The 22,163-nt window shown below is 40.8% G+C and overlaps 1 pseudogene; it reads right to left on the reverse strand.

Annotated features, from left to right (window-relative positions):
- Positions 1-12,202: 12,202 nt before the first annotated feature.
- LOC100607363 lies at positions 12,203-13,537 on the reverse strand (annotated as a pseudogene).
- Between the last annotated feature and the right edge of the window lie 8,626 nt (positions 13,538-22,163).

The raw sequence follows: 22,163 nt of genomic DNA on the forward strand, positions 1-22,163 counted from the left end.
ATCCTAGCTTGCTGAACAATTTTTTTCTTCATGAACGACTATTGGATTTTTTCAAATGAATCTCTGCATCAATTAATATGATTATGGTTTTTTTCTTGCTTAGCCTGCTGACATTGTAAATTACACTGATTGATTTTTTAATATTGAAAAAAAACCTACTTGGTCGTGTTGTAAAATTATGTATAGACATAGCTAGATTCTGTTTTGTAATAACTGTTGGTATTCTTTTGTGTAAGTCTGTGAGAGATATTTATCTGTAATTTTCTTCTTTTGTACTTTCTTGGTTCAGTTATGGTACTAGAAAAACACTGGCCTCATAAAATGAATTGTGAAGTAATCCTTCACTTTTTATTTTGTGTAAGAAATTGTGTAAAATGGGTGTTAATTTTTCTTTAAATATTTGGTAGAATTTTCTGGTGGCATTATCTGTGCCTGGGGATTTTTTTTAGAAGGGTTTTAACTCTAATTTAATTTTTAAATAGTTCTAGGACTATTTTAATTATTTATATCCTATTGGTTAGCTTTTGGTAGCTTGCAGTTTTTAAGTAATTGCTGTATTTCATTAAGTTGTCTAGTTATTGTTTCTAAAGTTGTTTGTAGTATTTTCTCTTTTTCTTTCTTTTAACTTTTATTTTAGGTTTAAGGGTACATGTGCAGGTTTGTTAGTATTTTCTTATTATCCATTTAAGGGCTACTGAATCTGTAGCAATATTCCTTGCTCTGTTCCTGAAATTGGTAATTAGTGTTGTCTCTCTTTTTACTTTTGTCAGCCTTGATACAGGTTTATCCACTTCATTGAACTTTTGAAAGGACCATCTTTTATTTCGTTGATTTTCTCTACTGTTTTTCTATTTTTAATTTTATTGATATGTTTTTATTATGTCATTCCTTCTGCTTGCTTTGGGTTTATTTTGTTCTTTTTCTATTTTATTGACATGGGAGTTTAGATTATTTATTTTAGGCATTTCCTTTTTCTGTTTTTTTTTTTCTTTTTCTTTTTCTTTTGTTTTGTTTTTTTGAGATGGAGTGTCACTCTGTCACCAGGCTGGAGTGTGGTGGCATTATCTCAGCTAACTGCAACCTCTGCCTCCTGGGTTCAAGCGATTCCCTTGCCTCAGCCTCCTGAGAGGCTGGGACTACAGGGGCACACCACCACGCCCAGATTTTTTTTTTTTTTTTGATATTTTAGTAGAGACAGAGTTTCACCATGTTGGCCAGAATGATCTTGATCTCCTGACCTCGTGATCCACCCACCTTGGCCTCCCAAAGTGCTGGGATTCCAGGCATGAACCACCGCACCCAGCCTCCCTTTTCTAATTTAAGTATTCATTGCTATAAATTTCTCTCAGTCCTGCTATAGCTGCATTCCATGGATTTTGATATGTTTTCACTTTAATTTAGGTTTTTGTACTTTTAAAAAATATTTCTTTGAGACTTACACATGAATTATTTAAAAGTACATTGTTTAATTTATAAATGTTTGGAGATTTTTCTATTATCTTTCTATTATTGCTTTCTAGCTTGATTCTACTGTGATCAGATAATGTACTCAAAATTATTTCAATTGTTTTGTATCTACTGGCCCATTTTATTTTTATTAGTGTTCACATGGCATATTTTCTCATGACCATTCTTTTTTGTATTTTTTTAGTGTTAGATTCAGGGAGTACATGTGCATGTATGTTACATGTGTACGTTGTGTGCTGGCTTACTTTCAATAATTACATTTGAAATGTTATTTGTAGACAGCATATTATTGGGCTTGTTTTATTTTTTAATCCACTCTGTCAACTTCTGCCTTTAATTGGCATATTTAGACCATTTGTTCTTAAAGCAATTTTTGTTAGTTAAGGCTTAAGTCTACCATTTTATTATTTGTTTGTTCTATTTCTCATTCTTCTGTTTTCCTTTTCTTGTCATTCTGATAATTTCTTGAATATTTTTAGAATTCCATTTTTATTTACTTATACTATCTTTAATATCCTTCTTTTTATAGCTTTAGTTCATATATATATATCTCCATACATACGTGGGTCAAAGAAAAGGGAAAAAGGGTTGAACTCTGTAAAATATTTGAAGAGATTAATTCTGAGCCAAATATGAGTGACCATGGCCCCTGACACAGCCCTCAGGAGGTCCTGAGAACATGTGCTCAGTGTGGTTGGGGTGCAGCTTGGTTTTATACATTTTACAGAGGCATGAGACCTCAATCAAATACATTTAAGAAATATATTGGTTTGGTCCCAAAAGGTGGAACAACTCAAAGCGGGGGCTTCCAGGCTATAGGTGAATTTAAACATTTTCTGATTGACAATTAGTTGAGTTTATCCAAAGACCTGGGATAGATAGAAAGGGAATGTTCAGGTTAAGATAAAGTTTGTGGAGACTTAAAGAGTTCTTTAAAGTCTTATAGTGGCTGCCCTTAGAGGCAATAGGTAACAAAGGTTTCCTATCCAGATCTTAGTTAATCTCTTTAGGTTTAGGAGGGTCTGGAAGAAAAAGATCTAGCTATGTTAATAGAGATGCTTTACAGATGCAAATTTTCCCCTACAAAGAACAGCTTTGCAGGGCCATTTCAAAATATGGCAAAGAAACATGTTTGGAGATAAAATATTTTTAATTTCTTCTTTGTCTTGTAATGTTATGCCAGAGTCAGTTTGGAAAGTAAATCATGATATATAAGGTTAAATAAAACCCATCTGATTAGAATTTATTATTTGTAGGGCATGGTTCCCCAAATCCCTTAGGTAGAAATTACATAAAAATATAGGAGTTTAGTCCTCATGTGTTAGTGTGTGTGTTTATGCAACTTATCACGGTCTACTGTGATACTACAAACTACTACCAACATTAAACAGCTTCAAATTAAGTATTGGAACCCTACTTCAACTTACCTCCCTTTACCCTGCACGCTTTTTAAATATAATTGTCTTGGACATATTTCTTCTACACACGTTGACCACCATATCAGATGGTGCTATAATTTTTGCTTCAACATGTCAAACATGATTCAGAAACCACATGAAAAAAAACCTATTATATTTTTATCCCTATCTTTACTCAATTTACTCAATTCTACATTCTTGTTTTCTTTTGGAGATTCCAAGGCTTCTGCTTCTATTGTTGTTGTTGTTTTTTCTGTTAAGTGAACTTTCTGTAGCTATTCTTTAGGGGTAGGTTTACTTATGACAAATTCTTTTAATCTTTTTACCTGAGAAACTCTATTTTCCATTCATTCTTGGAGGATATTTTGCTGAATATAAAATTTTGAGTTAACAGTTCTTTAATTTCAGTACTTGAAAATGCTGTGCCACTTCCTTCTGGCCTATATGATTTCAGTTGAGAAATTCAGTTTTTTATATTGGTGTTCTTCTATGCATCATTTTTCTCTGTATTCAATTTTTTTTCTTTAGTTTTTAAAAGTCTGATTATGATGTGTCTTAGTGTGGATTTCTTTGGCTTAATCTTGTTTAGTTTACATTGAGCATCTTGAATCTATATGTTCGTGTCTTTTGTCAAATTTCAAGTACTCTTTTAAACCCACACTTATTTTCCCATCTTTCGAAAACTCCAATGATATAAATGTCAAATTTATCATTGTCTCCCAGGTCTTTGAGACTCTCACTTATTCTTTTCGGCCTACTTTTTCTTTTTTGTTTCAGTTAGGTAAACCCTCTTGAACTATCCTCTAGTTCACTGATTCTATACTGTTATATCAACTCTAGCATTGAATTTAGCCAGTAAATTTTCTATTTTTATAACTTTAATTTTCAGCCTATAATTTACATTTAATTCTTTTTTATCACATTGTAATTTTTTACTTCTTTTTTTTTCATTTACTTCAAGAGAATTTGAAATTTCTGATAAAAGCATCTTTATGATACCTGTTTTAAAATCATTGCAGATCATTTCAATTCCTGTGTCATGTCAGTTTTGGCATCTGGTGAGTGTCTTTTATAATTCATTTTGTGATTTTAAGTTTTGACCTCCTATATTCCTGGTATGATGAGTAATTTTCTATTTTATCTGTATATTTTGGATTCGTCAATTGATTTTTATTAAGTTGCAAAGGCAACTCAACGCAACTTAATGAAGAAAGGATTGTCTTTTCAATAAAGATCGCTGAAACTACTGGACGCCTGTATGCAAACAGATAAATGAAAGTCCTCTCATAATTTACACTTCACAACTAATTAACTCAAAGTATATTATAAATCTAAATGTAACACTGGAAAGTACAAACTTCTAAAAGAATATATGAGAGAAAAACCTTTTGGCCTTGCATTAAGCAAATATTCCTTAGAAATGACACCAAAAGAATAACTCATAAGAAAACATGATAAATTAGACTTTATCAAACTTTTCAAAAGAAAAATAATATATTTCTTCTCTGTGAAATACATGGTTAATAGAATAAGAAGCTAAGCCATAGACTTCAGTGAAATCATTGAAAATCACACATCTGTCAAAAAAGCCTTTTATTCAGCATATGCAAACAACTCTTGAAATTCAGTTATAAGGAAACAAACTCCATTTGAAAGCAGGCAAATGTCTTGAACAGTTAACCAAAAATCATACAGGTAGCAAAGAGGCACATAAAAATATGCTCAATATATTAGTCATCAGTAAAGTGCAAATTAAAATGATGATGAGATACTACTAAGCACATATTAAAACTCAAAATTGAAACTTAAATTTTGTAACTAAATTTAAAAAATTTAACATTAAAAGAACTAACAAATGTGGTGCTGTTGAGAATGTGGCATAACTGGGATTATTGTTGGTTATACAAAATGGTATAACAATCTTGGAAAAACAGTTTTAGTTTCATATAAGAATAAACATCCACTTACAATATAATACAGCAATCATACTCTTAGATTATTGCCCAGATAACTAAAAACTATGTAAGTACAAAAAAAAACCTGTATAAAAGTGTTTATAGCAGCTATATTCCTAATTGCCAAAAACTGGAAGCAACTAACTATCAGCTGTTGAATGAATAAACAAACTACGAAACATTTATACAATGTGTAATGCTACTCAGTAATAAAAGTGAATTGATACATGCAACATGATGAGTATTAGAAGAAAAAGACTCAAAAATCTGCATACTATTTGATGGCATATTATATGCCTGTCTTAGTTTATTCCTGCTGTTATAACAAAATATCTGAAACCAGGTAATTTATATAGAACTTAAAATTATTTCTCATAATTCTAGAGGCTAGAAGTTCAAGATGAAGGTGCTGGAAGGTTTGGTCTCTGCTGAGAGCTTGATCTCTGCTTGCAAGATGGTACTATGCTGCATTCTTCAGAGGGGAATAATACTGTGTCTTCATATGACAAAAGGAACAGAAGGGGAATAAAAAGGCTGAGCTAGTTTCTTCCAGTTCTTTTATACGGCACTAATTATAACCATGAGAGCAGAGTCCTTATGGCCAAATAACCTCCTAAGGCTTCACCTCTTAATACGGTTACACTGGGGGATCAAGTATCAACATGAATTTTGGAGAGGATACAAACATCCAACTATAGCATTCTGCTCCTGGCCCACCCCCAATTCATGTCCTTGTCACATGTAAAATACATTCATTGTATCTTAATAGCTCAAAACATCTTAATTCATTCCAGTATCATCTTTAAAGTCTAAGTCAAGAGTCTCATCTAGATCAAATATGGGTGAGATTCAAGGTATCACTCGTCCTGAGGAAAATTACCCCTCCAGCTGTGAAATCAAACAAGTTGTGTGTTCTGAAATACAATGGTGGGACCAGCATAGGATAGACATTCCCATTCCAAAAAGGAGAAATAGGCAAGAAGAAAAGGGTAACATGTCCCAAGTAAGTCCAAAACCCAACAAGGCACATAACATTAAATCTTGGGGCTTGAGAATAACCTTTTCTGACTCTATATCCTGCATTCCAGATACACTGGGGTAGAGTTTGGACCTCTAAGGCTCCAGACAACCCTGACCACATGACTTTGCTGTGGATAACCCACAAAGCAGCTCTCAAGGTTTGAAGTAAGGGACTTTCAGCTCTCCTAGGTTGATGTTTCATGCTGGAGGCTCTCTATTTCTGGGGTCTTGGAGGCAGCCTTACCCTCACAGCTCTGCTTGGAATTGCCCTAGTGGGGGATCTCTTCATTAGCCTCAATTCCACACCTCTTCTGGGCGTTCCTCTAAGTGGAGACTCTGCAATGGTCCCACCCACATGGTAGACAAGGCATTGCCCTAATGGAGGCTCTCTGAGGTGGCCTCACCCCTGTGGCACTTCTCTGCCTGGGCCCTGAGGTTTTCTCCTAAGAATCCTTTGAAATCTAGGTGAAGGTAGCCATGCCTCCATAGCTCTTGCACACTGCATGCCTGCAAAGGTGACGCCACATAGACATTGCCAAGATTTACTACTTGTACCTTTTGAAGGGGTGGCCAGAGCCACACCTGAGTCCTCTTGAACCACATTTGGGGTAGCCAAGGAGTGCTGTGCCCAAATGCAAGGAGCAGAAACTTGAGATGGCACTGGGCAACGAGCCCCATGGTTCCACAAGTCATTTGGGTCCTTTCTTTGAACCTGTTATATCCTCAAGGCCTTGGCACTCGGGACCTGTGATGGGCATGGTAGCCTTGAAGATCTCTAAAATGTTGTCAGTGTCATTCTTTCATTCTTGATAAATAGCATACAACTTCCTCATATCCATACTAACCTCCTTATGAACCTCCTTATCCTAGGGTGTGCTTGGCCACACCCTACGTATTCTCTCCTGAATATGCTTTTTATTCTTTAAATGGCTAGGCTGAAAATTTTATAAAATCTTTAAGTTCTACTTCCCTTTTGATTATAAATTTATTTTTATTTATCCATTCATTTATTTTGTTTGTTTGTTTGCTTTGAGATGAAGTCTCGCTCTGTCGCCCTGGCTGGAGTGCAGTGGCACGATCTCAGCTCACTGAAACCTCCACCTCCCTGGTTCAAGCAATTCTCCTGCCTCAGCTTCCCTGAGTAGCTGGGACTACAGGCGCATGCCACCACACCCAGTTAATTTTTGCATTTTTAGTAGAGACAGGGTTTCACCATATTGGCCAGGCTGGTCTTAAACTCCTGACCTCAGGTGATCCACCCAACTTGGCCTCCCAAAGTGCTGGGATTATAGGCATGAGCCACCTTGCCTGGTCTCATTCATTCATTTATTAAGACAGGGTCTTACTCTGTCACCCAGGGTGGAATTCAGTGGCATGATTATAGCTTGCTGCAGCTTTGAACTCCTAGACTAAAATGATCCTTCTGCCTAATGCTCCTGCATGGCTAGGACTACAGCCACATACCACCATGACTGGCTAATTTTAAAAAAATTGTAGAGATGGGGTCTCACCATGTTGCCCAGGCTGGTCTTGAACATCTGGCCTCAAGTGTTTCTTCTGGCTTGGCCTCAAAAAACACTGGGATTACAAGCATAAGACATCTTGCTCAGCCAATTTCATTTTTAATTTCTCTTTTCTCACATTCTACTATAAGCAGTCAAAAGAAGCCATGCCACACCTCAAAGAATTTGCTTGGAGATTTCTTCCACCAAATATCCTAGTTTATCACTCTTAAACTCTGCTTTCCACAAAGTGCTAAGATATGGAAACAATTCAGACAAGTTATTTGCCACTTTGTCATAAAGGTGGTCTTTTTCCAATAAAATGTTCAACATTTTCCAATAAGATATTCCTATTTTCTGTCTAAGACCTTTACTTTCCATATTTCTGCTAACATTCTTATCACAACCACTTAGATAATCTCTAAGAAGATTCAGGCTCTGTCTACCACTATCCTATTTCGAGCCTTCAACAGAATCACCCTTAATCCTCCATTGACATCAATCCAGGCTTTTTCTAGCATTACCTTTAAATTCCTCCAGCCTCTAACCATTAACCAGTTCTAAAGCCACTTCCACATATTCAGATATTTGTTACAGAAATACATGAGTTATTAGTACCCATTTCTGGCTCAGTCAGTTCAGGCTGCTATAATAAAATACCACAGACTGAGTAATTTATTAATAATAGAAGTGTATTTCTTACAAATCTGGAGGCTGGGTATCCAAGATCAAGGCACCAGCAGATTCAGTGCCTGGTGAAGGCTACTCTCTAGGTCCAAGATGACATCTCATTGTTGAATCCCCCAGAGGGGATGAATGTCGTGTACTCACATAGCAGAAGGGGAATAAAAGGCCTACTTAGTTGCCCACAGCGTTTTCATAAGGCACTAATCCAACCCACGAAAGCAGAGCCATCATGGCCTAATCACTTCCTACAGGCATCACCTCTTAATACTGTTTCATTGGAGATTATGTTTCAACATAAATTTTGGTGGGGACACAAACATTCGAATGATAGAAATGCCATTATGGAAAAGGAAAAATTATAAGTGGATGCCAGTGGATGAGGGTTCAGGAAGGATTGGACTACAAGGATACAGGACAATGAACTTTTGGGGGATGGTGGAATTATTTCATATTTTGATTGTGGTTGTGATTACACCTGTTTGCATTTGTCAACACTCATAGAATTATACACCAAAAAGTATGTTTACCATATGTAAAGAGAAAAAATGAATAAATAAACTACCAACAAATATTTATCATTTATTTAATAAGAAATATTGTAATTTAAATAAAAACACTAAAAACATATCAAGGAACCTTAGTGGTGACCTTTATTTGTATCCAAAGTCCAATAAAATGGAAAAAATTATTTCTGTCATTTATGAGCTAATTGGAAATCTGAACACTGGATGTTGAGAATATAATTAGTATGTTGGGTATGATTGTGGTATTGTGGTTTTGTTAAAATAATACCATTGGGAGCTCTATTTTTTAATGTATTGAATACTTATGAATGAAATGTGGTGTGTAGAATTTTCTTCAAAATAAATATAAGAAAAAGAAAAGTGAATGGGTGTACTGATAAAAGTAAATATTGATTATGTTGTTTTTGCTGAGTGATTCTTGAACTTGATAATGAATACACTGTGATTTATCATAGAATTCTGTCTATTTTTTTAAATGCGAGATGGTTTGGATATTTGTCCCCTCAATTTCTCATGTTGAAATGTAATCTCCAATGTTAGAAGTGGGGCCTGGTGGGAGGTGTTAGGGTCATGGGGGCAGATTCCTTATGAATGTTTGGGTGCTGTTCTCACAAAAATGAGTGAGTTCTTGCTGTGAGTTCATGTGAGATACGACTGTTTAAAAGTGTGTGGCACCTCCTACATCTGTCTCTTGCTCCCACTGTCACTATGTGACATGCTGTTTCTACTTTACCTCCCACCATAAGTAAAGGCTCCCTGAGGCCTCACCCAAAGCCAAAAGGATGCTGGCACCACACTTCCTGTACAGCTCTGTGCAACCAAGAGCCAATTAAATCTCTTTTCTTTATAAATTACCCGGTCTCAGGAATTCCTTTAGAGCAAAACAAACACATAAACACACAAAATTGTTACCAGGAGTGGGGTTTTACTATAAAGATGCCTGGAAATGTGGAAACGACTTTGGAACTGGGTAATGGGCAGAGGTTGGAAGAGTTTGGAGGGTTCAGAAGAAGACAGGAAAATGAAGCAAAGTTTGGAATTTCTTAGAGACTGGTTAAATGGTTGTGACCAAAATGCCTTTAGAGATATGGACAGTAAAGTACAGGCTGAAGAGGTCTCAGATGGAAATGAGAAAGTTATTGGAAACTAGAGTAAAAGTAACCCTTGTTACATGCTAGCAAAGAACTCAGATGCATTGTGTTCATGCCCTGGGGAACTGTGGAAGTTTGAACTTAAGATTGTCGACCTAGGGTACCTGGTGCAAGAAATTTCTTTCTTTCTTTTTTTATTTTCATCATCACATCCTAGATTTATTACAACTGACCTGCAGGCAAAAGGACAGAACTATTACATAAACACTTCAATTCCATGTATACAACTTAAATAGAGGAGAAATTCAAACAAGAATACAGGGTAAAATATTCCAAAGCTCCAAGAAGCAGTTATGTTACTGAGCTCCATTTTTTACAGACAAATAAGGTGATATCCCTGCACATTACCTTTTTGATAATTTTTATACATTTTTCTCTGCTACAAGAGGAAAATAACCAGAGTTAACAATGTACAATTCTTACACTATTTTCAGTTTGTGAACACTATTCACCCTTTTGTTTTAATAAAGATACATTGTAATAAACTCCTTGCCCTAAAGTTTATAGTTTATAATAATCTATGATTAATACATGAAAATTTCCTTTTTATGTGGTCATCCACACAATAGAATGGTCAGATTCGCTCCTGGACAGTCAGAATTGCTTTTATCTCCATTTGCATAATGGAAAAGTGACCCTATGCTGAGCCAGATGGGAAGTTGACAGCAGAGAAACAGATTCCTCTTGAGTCCCCGGGAACAAAGGAGGATGACAGCTTGCTGTGGTCAAAGAGAGACATAAAGCAATGTCTCCTTTCAGAACAGTGGGAAGTCTAAAGTTTAAAATGCCATGTGGGAGAAGATAAGGAAATAAGGCAAGTAGACCAAAGAGATAATCACTTTTGAATTCTGCAATTTACACGGATGTGATTTTAAACAGCACCATTCTCCCTTTATTGTTTGATAGTATTTATGACTGTCACTCTAAGAGGAGACACAGCAATATCTGCCATGATTTGGTTCTGTAATGGCATCACCTGCATCTCAGACCATGGCTGTTTTATATTCCAGTGTGCTTGAACCATTCACAGTGCTGCTTCACTGTCATACAAAGCCTTAAGGTTCAGTGCCAGGGAGGCCCGAGCAAAATCTAATGAGAACCTGGCTAATGGGTAAGTTAAGAAGCACAATATACTTAAATGGTCTCTTGTAACAGTGCTGAGGGTTTTGTTTTGCTTTTTGTATTTTTTCCAGTAGACTTCCAATGCCAAGAAATAGTGGTGTACTACAAGAGGTTCTAGCTGGTGATGAATGTAAAGGCTGCCATTTCAGATCCTCATCTGGTCCAATGTGTCTCTAGAAAAGATGCTCCTTTATCACCTACCACATCAGCTAGGCCCCACTATTCTTAGCTTTTTAAACACTAGCGCATATGAGAGATTTGGGGCTAAAAATCCTTGGTAAGGAACATCCCTGGTAATTATAAAGGTTTTTTGATATAAAAAAGGCAAAATATTGGATTAAGCAAAAGTCACATAGTGACAACAGACCACAGGGGAAGGGAAAGAGATTTGGAAACTGAAGACCTGGACCAGTGATAGCAAGAAGGAAACAACTGAGATTTGGTCTTTTGCTGCCTACTAGAAATCTTTATCTAATCAATTAAGGCACATTGCTACTAGCTACTTCTCCCTGTTAGTGAGTTATGATGGCTAAAGTATCAGGCTTAGGACCAAAGGGAAATATATAACTGCTACAAGCTGTTCCAGATAAAATAGTAGAATTAAAAACATCTGTAAACTTTGCCTTCTGTACTGTTTTCTTCTTTCAGTCCTGGTGGTTTGTGGCAGGTGGAACATCAAGTTGGCAGCACACCAAATTCTGAGAATGAAAAATTCTTAGGATCAGCACCTTCTTTGACAAGTGGCAGACTCCTGAGTCTTCCCAATGCAAAGTAGGACTGGTAAAGGAGAAAAGAACACATCCGGTCCTGTCTCAATATTTTAGTGTTCACCTCTTTGAATGCAACATGGTTTTTGGTAAAGATAAATTCATTCTAATTTAACGTGATATTTCAAACAGGAAATTTGGCTGAGCACATCGATCCCCAAATATCAACTGTAACTGTAAAGCAACAGAATATCACATCAGTAAATCTACTGCACTTGGTGAAGAAAGTAAATTCCTCCTTTGTCTCCTAGCTCCAGAAGGCAATGTGTCTTGTTGGCTGTGCAAGCTCTTCTCACTCAAGCCCGAGTCTCTATGTTCAGACATAGTACATCCATCACCGTGTCCTTCCAGGATTTGGAAGTCTGATAAAACACCATTCCAGTAGCTGCATCTCCAGGTTTGGAGTCTATAAATGAATTTAAGATGTGATCTAATCACAGTCAACAACTTGATCGTACTGACTTCTACATTTCATGAATATGTTCATCACAAAAGAGCAGGATGAGGTCTCTCTGACCAGCACTAACACTGTGTGATCAATCAGGTATTACCAGGATGCACCTTCTAGGTGATAGGAATATATAGACATGATGGAAATGAACACCAATGTCATTGCACATGGTGTCTGGGCGAGCAATAAAAACACTGTGATATGGGATGAAAATTCTTTACCTTTTGCTTCCTCTCAGCCCTTTTTTCTAGAGTCTGATGTAGCAGCGATATCAATCAACATACATGGGAAAGCTGGGAGTAGCTGGCATTTGATCCAGGATTTTACAAACATAGCATGCGACCTCAATGGTACGTTCTTCATACATCAAAATAAAAAGATGTTTCAGAAGCTCTTTATACTTTGGTCTTTTGGATTCATTCTTCGTAAGGCACAAGTTGACAAAGTTGATGAAACTTGGGGAGAATTCCCTTTCCTCAGAATTACTCAGCTGGGGAGGATCTCCTTTCACGACTTGTGTTAGTTGATCAAATACACTATTCCACTTTGGATAAGGAAATTGGCCCGTGGCCAACTTGCACAATGTGATCCCCAAACTCCAGACATCAGAGCGGACATCATATGCTTGTCATGATGCACTTGGGTCTATTCTTTCGGGTGCCATGTATGGCCTACAGCCAGCATCTTCTGTCTTGGCAATAGAGTCCACAAGCTGTCCACTGATGCCAAAATCACAGAATTTAATATTTTCACTTCTGTCCAGAAGAATATTGGAAGGTTTGATACCTCTGTGAATAATTTTCAAGTTTTCTTTTAAGTGATTTAGTGCTTTCACAGCTGCTAAAGTGATTTTGCCTAAAATTTCTTCTGGAATAACATCATCTAATACACTATACACATAATTGTAAAACTTATCAAACGAGATAGATATGAGTTCCATACAGGTCCAACAGTCACCCTCTCTGAAGACTGCACCATAAAACTGAACAATGTAAGGGCAATCACTACTCCGCATTACTTCATCCAAATCCTTAAGAGGTTGTTTTTGTTCTTTTTCATTCACTGTTGACCGAATTCTTTTAACTGCCATTATTGCCCACTTGGTTTGTGGACCATTTTGTTGACAGAACCATAAGCTCCTCATCCAATTTCTCCAAGGTCTTTCAAGTCCTCTGCAGGACTGAAATCCCGGTGTTGTTCAGGGGAGATCTTCAGTTTTCCTGATGACTCAATGCTGTGTGATCTCAGTCTCTCTATGTGTGGGTTTTGAACTCCTGTAGGATTGGGATTCAGAGTAAACCTTGCTGTAGATTTGAAAGGTGGATTTGCAAAATTCAGCTTCAGTGCTTTGCGTTTCCCCTGCATGCTGCTGATGGCTGGGTGGCCTGGCTCCAGGGATCCTACGGGTCCTGGGGTGCCGCTGCCGCTGCTGCCCCCGGAGCCGCCACCGCTGCTCGGGCTCGGAGCTGCCATTGTTGGGAGTGAGGAGACGAGCGGCGCAGTGGCGGCTGCAATGCAGCCCTGGTACAAGCAATTTCTAAGCAGGAAAGCATTCAAGATGTAGCCTGGTTGCTTATAACAGCATATTATCATATATAGGAGCAAATAAATGACAAAGTTGGTACTTATATTTAAAAGGAAAGTAGAGCATAAGTTCAGAAAATGTGCATCTTAGCCCTGTGGTAAAGAAAGAATCCAAGCAGGCTGTAGAGCAATCACTTGCTAGAGAGATTAGCATTACTAAAAGAGAGCCAAGTGCTAATATCCAAGACAATGAGGAAAAAAAAAAGACTAGGAGGCATTTCAGAAGTCTTTGGGACAGCCCAAAGGTCTACCAGGAAATAATGGTTTCAGGGGCCAAGCCCTGGGCTGTGCTATCCTACTCAGCCTCAGGACACTGCTTTTCATATCCTGGCTGCTCTGGCTCCAGCCTTTGCTCAAAGGGGTCCAGGACACTGCTTCAGGGGGCACAAGCTGTAAACCAGCAGCTTCCATGTGGTGTTAAGCCTGTGGGCACAAAGAATGCAAGAGTAAAGGAGGCTCGGCAACTTCCACCTAAAATTTCAAAGGTTGTATGAGAAAGCATGGGTGCCCAGGCAGAAACTTGCCACAGAAATGGAGCTACAACAGAGTGCCTCTACTAGGGCAGTGCTGAGGGGAAATGTGACATTGCAGTTCCAACACAGACTCCCCACCAGGTCACTGCCTAATGGAGCTGTGAGAGGGGGCTGCCATCCTCTAGACCCAAGAATAACAGAGGTAAGGGCAGCTTGCACCCTCAGTCTGAAAAAGTCATAAACACTGGACTCCAACCCATCAGGGCAGCCATGTCAGCTGGATTCAGCAATTCCATAGACGCAGAGCTACCCATGGCTTTGGAAGTCCTCTCCTCACACCAGTGTGCCCTGGATGCAGGACATCCAATCAAATGAGATTATTTTGGAGCTTTAAGAGTTAATGAGTATCCTGTTGGGTTTAAGACTTGTGTGAGGCCTATTAGCCCTTTCTTTTGGCTGAATTCTCTCTTTTGGAATGGGGATGTTTACCCAATGCCAGTACCACCATTATATCTTGGGAGTAAATAACTTGATTTTGATTCTACATGTTCATAGATGGAAGGAACTTGAGTCTCAGATGAGGCTTTGGAAATTGGACTTGGGAACTTTTGAGTTGGGGCTGAAACAAGTTAAGACTTGGGGGGACAACTGAGAAGGGATCATTGTTAGGCCTCTGAGCCCAAGCTAAGCCATCATATCCCCTGTGACCTGCACGTATACATCTAGATGGCCTGAAGTAACTGAAGAATCACAAAAGAAGTGAAAATGGCCTGTTCCCAACTTAACTGATGACATTACCTTGTAAAAGTCCTTCTCCTGGCTCATCCTGGCTCAAAAGCTCTCCCACTGAGCACCTTGTGACCCCCATCCCTGCCTGCCAGAGAACAACCCCCTTTGACTGTAATTTTCCTTTTTTTTTTTTTTTTTGAGACGGAGTCTCGCTCTGTCGCCCAGGCTGGAGTGCAGTGACACGACTTGGCTCACTGCAACCTCCGCCTCCCGGGTTCACGCCATTCTCCTGCCTCAGCCTCCCAAGTAGCTGGGACTATAGGTGCCTGCCACCATGCCTGGCTAATTTGTGTGTGTGTGTGTGTGTATTTTTAGTAGAGATGGGGTTTCACTATGTTGGTCAGGCTGGTCTCGAACTGACCTCTTGATCCACCCACCTCGGCCTCCCAAAGTGCTGGGATTACAGGCATGAGCCACCGTGCCCAGCCTTGACTGTAGTTTTCCTTTACCTACCCAAATCTTATAAAATGGCCCCACCCCATCTCCCTTCCCTGACTCTCTTTTCGGACTCAGCCCGCCTGCACCCAGGTGAAATAAACAGCCTTGTTGCTCACACAAAGCCTGTTTGGTGCTCTCTTCACACAGACACGAGTGAAATTTGGTGCCGTGACTCAGATCGGAGGACCTCCCTTGGGAGATCAATCCCCTGTCCTCCTGCTCTTTGCTCCATGAGAAAGATCCACCTACGACCACGGATCCTCAGACCAAGCAGCCCAAGGAACATCTCGCCAATTTTAAATCGGGTAAGCAGCCTCTTTTTATTCTCTTCTCCAACCTCTCTATCCCTCAACCTCTTTCTCCTTTCAATCTTGGCACCACACTTCAGTCTCTCCCTTCTCTTAATTTCAGTTCCTTTCCTTTTCTGGTAGAGACAGGAGATGCATTTTATCCATGAACCCAAAACTGGCACCAGTCACGGACTCGGGAAGACAGTCTTCCCTTGGTGTTTAATCACACAGGGACACCTGCTTGATTATTCACCCATGTTTCAGAGGTGTCTGACCATGCAGGGATGCCTGCCTTGGTCCTTCACCCTTAGCAGCAAGCACCGCTTTTCTGGGGGGCAAGCACCACCCCCAACCCCTTCTCTCCATGTCTCCACCCATTTTCCACTTTCCTGGTGGGCAAGCACCTCCCACCCCTTCTCCACTTTCCTGGGGGGCAAGCACCCCCCACCCCTTCTTTCCATTTCCCCACCCCTTCTCCACTTTCCTGGAGGACAAGCACCCCCCCACCCCTTCTCTCTGTGTCTCTACCCTCTCTTTTCTCTCCACTTTCCAGGGAGGCAAGCACACCCCACCCCTTCTCTCTGTGTCTCTACCCTCTCTTTTCTCTCCACTTTCCAGGGAGGCAAGCACCCCCCACCCCTTCTCTCCGTGTCTCTACCCTCTCTTTTCTCTGGACTTGCCTCCTTCATTATAGGCAACCTTCCACCCTCCACTCCTCCTTCTTCTCCCTTAGCCTGTGTTCTCGAGAACTTAAAACCTCTTCGACTCACACCTGACCTAAAACCTAAATGCCTTATTTTCTTCTGCAATGCTGCTTAACCCCAATGCAAACTCGATAATGGCTCTAAATGGCCAGAAAATGGCACTTTCGATCTCTCCATCCTACAAGACCTAAATAATTCTTGTCGTAAAATGGGCAAACAGTCTGAGGTGCCTGACATCCAGGCATTCTTTTACATGTTGGTCCCTCCCTAGTCTCTGTTCCCAATGAAACTCATCCCAAATCTTCATTCTTTCCCTCCTGCCTGTCCCCTCAGTCCCAACCCCAAGCATCGCTGAGTCTTTCCAATCTTCCTTTTCTACGGACCCATCTGACCTCTCCCCTCCTCCCTAAGCTGCTCCTCACCAGGCTGAGCTAGGTCCCAATTCTTCCTCAGCCTCTGCTCCCCCGCCCTATAATCATTTTATCACTTCCCCTCCTCACACCCGGTCTGGCTTACAGTTTCGTTCCGCAACTAGCCCTCCCCCACCTGCCCAGCAATTTCCTCTTAAAAAGTTGGCTGGAGCTAAAGGCGTAATCAAGGTTAATGCTCCTTTTTCTTTATCCGACCTCTCCGAAATCAGTTAGTGTTTAGGCTCTTTTTCATCAAATATGAAAAACCTAGCCCAGTTCATGGCCCATTTGGCAGCAACCCTTAGACTGTTTACAGCCCTAGACCCTGAAGGGTCAGAAGGCTGTCTCATTCTAAATACGCATTTTACCACCCAGTCAGCTCCTGAAATTAGAATAAAGCTCCAAAAATTAAATTGCAGCCCTCAAACTCCACAACAGGACTTAATTAACCTTGCCTTCAAGGTGTACAATAATAGAGTAGAGGCAGCCAAGCAGCAGTGTGTTTCTGAGTTGCAATTTCTTGCCTCCATTGTGAGACAAACCCCAGCCACATCTCCAGCACACAAGAACTCCAAACACCTGAACCGCACCTGCCAGGGGTTCCTCCAGGACCTCCTCCCCCAGGAGCTTGCTACAAGTTCTGGAAATCTGGCCACTGGGCCAAGGAATGCCTGCAGCCCAGGATTCTTGCTAAGCCATGTCCCATCTGTGCAGGACCCCACTGAAAATCAGACTGTTCAACTCACCTGGCAGCCACTCCCAGAGCCCCTGGAACTCTGGCCAAAGGCTCTCTGACTGACTCCTTCCCAGATCTTCTTGGCTTAGCGGCTGAAGACTGATGCTTCCCGATCACCTTGGAAGCCCCTTCGACCATCACAGATGCCAAGCTTCCGGTAACTCTCACAGTGGAGGGTAAGTCCGTCCCCTTCTTAATCATAATCAATACAGAAGCTACCCACTCCACGTTACCTTCTTTTCAAGGGCCTGTATCCCTTGCCTCCATAACTGCTGTGGGTATTGATGGCCAGGCTTCTAAACCTCTTAAAACTCCCCAACTCTAGAGCCAACTTGGACAATATTCTTTTATGTACTCCTTTTTAGTTATCTCCACCTGCCTAGTTGCCTTATTAGGCTGAAACATTTTAACTAAATTATCTGCTTCCCTGACTATTCCTAGGCTACAGCCACACCTCACTGCCACCCTTTTCCCCAGTTCGAAGCCTCCTTCACATCCTCCCCTTGTATCTCCCCACCTTAACCCACAAATATGGGACACCTCTACTCCCTCCCTGGCAACAAATCACATGCCCATTACTATCCCATTACAACCTAATCACCCTTACCCCACTCAACGCCAATATTCCATCCCACAGCATGTTTTAAAAGGATTAAAGTCTGTTATCACTCACCTGTTACAGCATGGCCTTTTAAAGCCTATAAACTCTCTTTACAATTCCCCTATTTTACCTGTCCAAAAACCAGACAAGCCTTACAGGTTAGTTCAGGATCTGCCCCTTATCAACCAAATTGTCTTGCCTATCCACTCCATAGTGCCAAACCCATACACTCTCCTATCCTCAATACCTCCCTCCACAACCCATTATTCTGTTCTCAGAATATGCTTTCTTCATATTCTGTTCTTCATATTCTGTTTCTTCATATTCTGTCCTCAGAATATGCTTCTGATCTCAAACATGCTTTCTTTACTATTCTTTTGCACCCTTCATCCCAGCCTCCCTTCACTTTCACTTAGACTGACCCTGACACCCATCAGGCTCAGCAAATTACCTGGGCTGTACTGCCTCAAGGCTTCACAGACGGCCCCCATTACTTCAGTCAAGCACAAATTTCTTCCTCATCCATTACCTATCTCGACGTAATTCTTCATAAAAACACACGTGCTCTCCCTGCTGATCATGTCCAACTAATCTCCCAAACCCCAATCCCTTCTACAAAACAACAACTCCTTTCCTTCCTAGGCATGGTTACTGTGGTCAGAATTCTTACACAAGAGCCAGAACCATGCCCTGTAGCCTTTCTGTCCAAACAACTTGACCTTATTGTTTTAGCCTAGCCCTCATGTTGGTGTGCAGCAGCTGCCACTGCCTTAATACTTTTAGAGGCCCTCAAAATCACAAACTATGCTCAAGTCACTCTCTACAGTTCTCATAACTTCCAAAATCTATTTTCTCCCTCCCACCTGATGCATATACTTTCTGCTCCCTGGCTCCTTCAGCTTTACTTGCTCTTTGTTGAGTCTCCCACAATTACCTTTGTTCCTGGCCCAGACTTCAATCCGGCCTCCCACATTATTCCTGATACCACACCTGACCCCCATGACTGTATCTCTCTGATCCACCTGACATTCACTCCATTTCCCCATATTTACTTCTTTCTTGTTCCTCACCCTGAACACACTTGGTTTATTGATGGCAGTTCCACCAGGCCTAATCATCACTCACCAGCAAAGGCAGGCTATGCTACAGTATCTTCCACACCTATCACTGAGGCACTGCTCTGCCCCCCTCCACTACCTCTCAACAAGCCAAACTGATTGCCTTAACTGGAGCCCTCACTCTTGCAAAGGGACTACACATCAATATTTACACTGACTCTAAATATGCCTTCCATATCCTGCACCACCATGCTGTTATATGGGCTGAAAGAGGTTTCCTCACTACGCAAGGGTCCTCCATCATTAATGCCTCTTTAATGAAAATGCTTCTCAAAACCGCTTTACTTCCAAAGGAAGATGGAGTCATTCACTTTAAAGGCCATCAAAAGGCATCAGATCCCATGCTCAGGACAAGGCTTATGCTGATAAGGTAGCTAAAAAAGCAGCCATCAAAAGGCATCAGATCCCATCGCTCAGGGCAATGCTTATGCTGATAAGGTAGCTAAAAAAGCAGCTAGCATTCCAACTTTTATCCCTTACAGCAGTTTTTCTCCTTCTCATCTGGCCACTCCCACCTATTCCTCCACTGAAACTTCCACCTATCAATCTCTTCCCACACAAGGGAAATAGTTCTTGGATCAAGGAAAATATCTCTTTCCATCCTCACAGGCCCATTCTATTCTGTTGTCATTTCATAACCTCTTCCATGTAGGTTACAAGCCGCTAGCCTGCCTCTTAGAATCTCTCATTTCCTTTCCATCGTGGAAATCTGTCCTCAAGGAAACCACTTCTCAGTGTTCCATCTGCTATTCTACTACTACTCAGGAATTTCTCGGGCCCCCTCCCTTCCCTACACATCAAGGTCCGGGATTTGCCCCTGCCCAGGACTGGCAAATTGACTTTACTCACATGCCTGCGTCAGGAAACTAAAATACCTCTTGGTCTAGGTAGACACTTTCACTGGATGGGTAGAGGCCTTTTCCACAGGGTCTGAGAAGGCCGCCACAGTCATTTCTTCCCTTCTGTCAGACATAATTCCTCGATTTGGCCTTCCCACCTCTATACAGTCTGATAACAGACCGGTCTTTATTAGTCAAATCACCCAAGCAGTTTCTCAGGCTCTTGGTATTCAGTGAACTAATGGTCTTTTAAAAACACACCTCACCAAGCTCAGCCACCAACTTAAAAAGGACTGGACAATACTTTTACCACTTTCCCTTCTCAGAATTTGGGCCTGTCCTTGGAATGCTGCAGGGTACAGCCCATTTGAGCTCCTGTATGGATGCTCCTTTTTATTAGGCCCAAGTCTCATTCCAGACACAAGACCAACTTGGACTGTGCCCCAAAAAACTTGTCATCTCTACTATCTTCTGTCTAGCAATACTATTCACCATTCTCAACTACTCATAAATGCCCTGCTCTTGTTTACACTGCCAGTTTACATTGTTTCTCCAAGCCATCACAGCTGATATCTCCTGGTGCTATCCCCAAACTGCCACTCTTAACTCTTAAAGTAAATAAATAATCTTTGTTGGCAGGGCTATGCTGAACCTCCTTAGGCACTCTCTAATTGGATATCCTGGGTCCTCCCAATTCTTAGTCCTTTAATACCTGTTTTTCTCCTTCTTTTATTCTGTTTAGTTTTTTAATTCATACAAAACCGTATCCACGCCATCACCAATAATTCTATACAACAAGTGTTTCTTCTAACAACCCCACAATATCACCCCTTACCACAAAATCTTCCTTCAGCTTAATCTCTCCCACTCTAGGTTCCCATGCTGCCCCAATCCCGCTCAAAGCAGCCCTGAGAAACATCACCCATTATCTCTCCATATCACCCACAAAAATTTTCACTGCCCCAACACTTTACCACTATTTCATTTTTCTTATTAATATAAGAAGACAGGAATGTCAGGCCTCTGAGCCCAAGCTAAGCCATCATATCCCCTGTGACCTGCACGTATACATCCAGATGGCCTGAAGTAACTGAAGAATCACAAAAGAAGTGAAAATGGCCTGTTCCTGCCTTAATTGCTGATGTTACCTTGTGAAATTCCTTCTCCTGGCTCATCCTGGCTCAACAGCTCCCCCACTGAGCACCTTGTGACCCCCCCCCACCCCTGCCCACCAGAGAACAACCCCCTTTGACTGTAATTTTTCTTTACCTACCCAAATTTTATAAAATGGCCCCACCCCTATCTCCCTCCACTGACTTTTCAGACTCAGCCCACCTGCGGTCAGATGAAGTAAACAGCGTTGTTGCTCACACAAAGCCTGTTTGGTGGTCTCTTCACACAGACGCGAGTGAAAATCATTATATTTTGCAATGTGAGAAGAACATGAGATTTGGGGGCTAGGGGTGGAATGATATGGTTTGGATATTTTTCCTCTCCAAATCTCATGTTGAAATGTAATCTCTAATGTTGGAAGTGAGCCCTGGTGGGAGGTGTTTGTGTCATAAGAGTGGATCCCTCATGAATGCCTTGATCCTATCCTCACAATAATGAGTGTATTCTCACTCTGAGTTCATGTGAGATCTGATTGTTTAAAATAGTATGGCACCTCCCCTCTCTATCTTGCTCCTGTTCCTGCTATGTGACATGTTACTTCCACGATATGGTTTGCATCTCTGTCCCCACCCAAATCTCATGTTCAATTGTAATCCCCAGTGTTAGAGGTGGGGCCTGGTGGGAGGTGACTGTATTATGGGGATAGATTTTTTATGAATGGTTTAGCTCCATACCCTTGGTGCTATTCTCATGATAGTGAGTGAGTTCTCACATAACCTGGTTGTTTGAAAGTGTGTAGCACCTCCCCCCAGCTCTCTCCCTTCTTCCTCTTCCTGCCACGTCAGATGCCTTGCTCCTCCTTTGCCTCGCACCATGATTGGAAGCTTCCTGAGGCCTCCCCAAAAGCAGAAGCCTTATGCATCCTGTACAGCCTGTAGAACCAAGAGCCTGTTAAACCTCCTTTCTTTATAAATTACCCAGTTTCAGGTATTTCTTTATAGCAA

This window comes from Nomascus leucogenys, chromosome X (genome assembly GCF_006542625.1).
Source record: "Nomascus leucogenys isolate Asia chromosome X, Asia_NLE_v1, whole genome shotgun sequence".
Lineage (NCBI taxonomy): Eukaryota > Metazoa > Chordata > Mammalia > Primates > Hylobatidae > Nomascus > Nomascus leucogenys.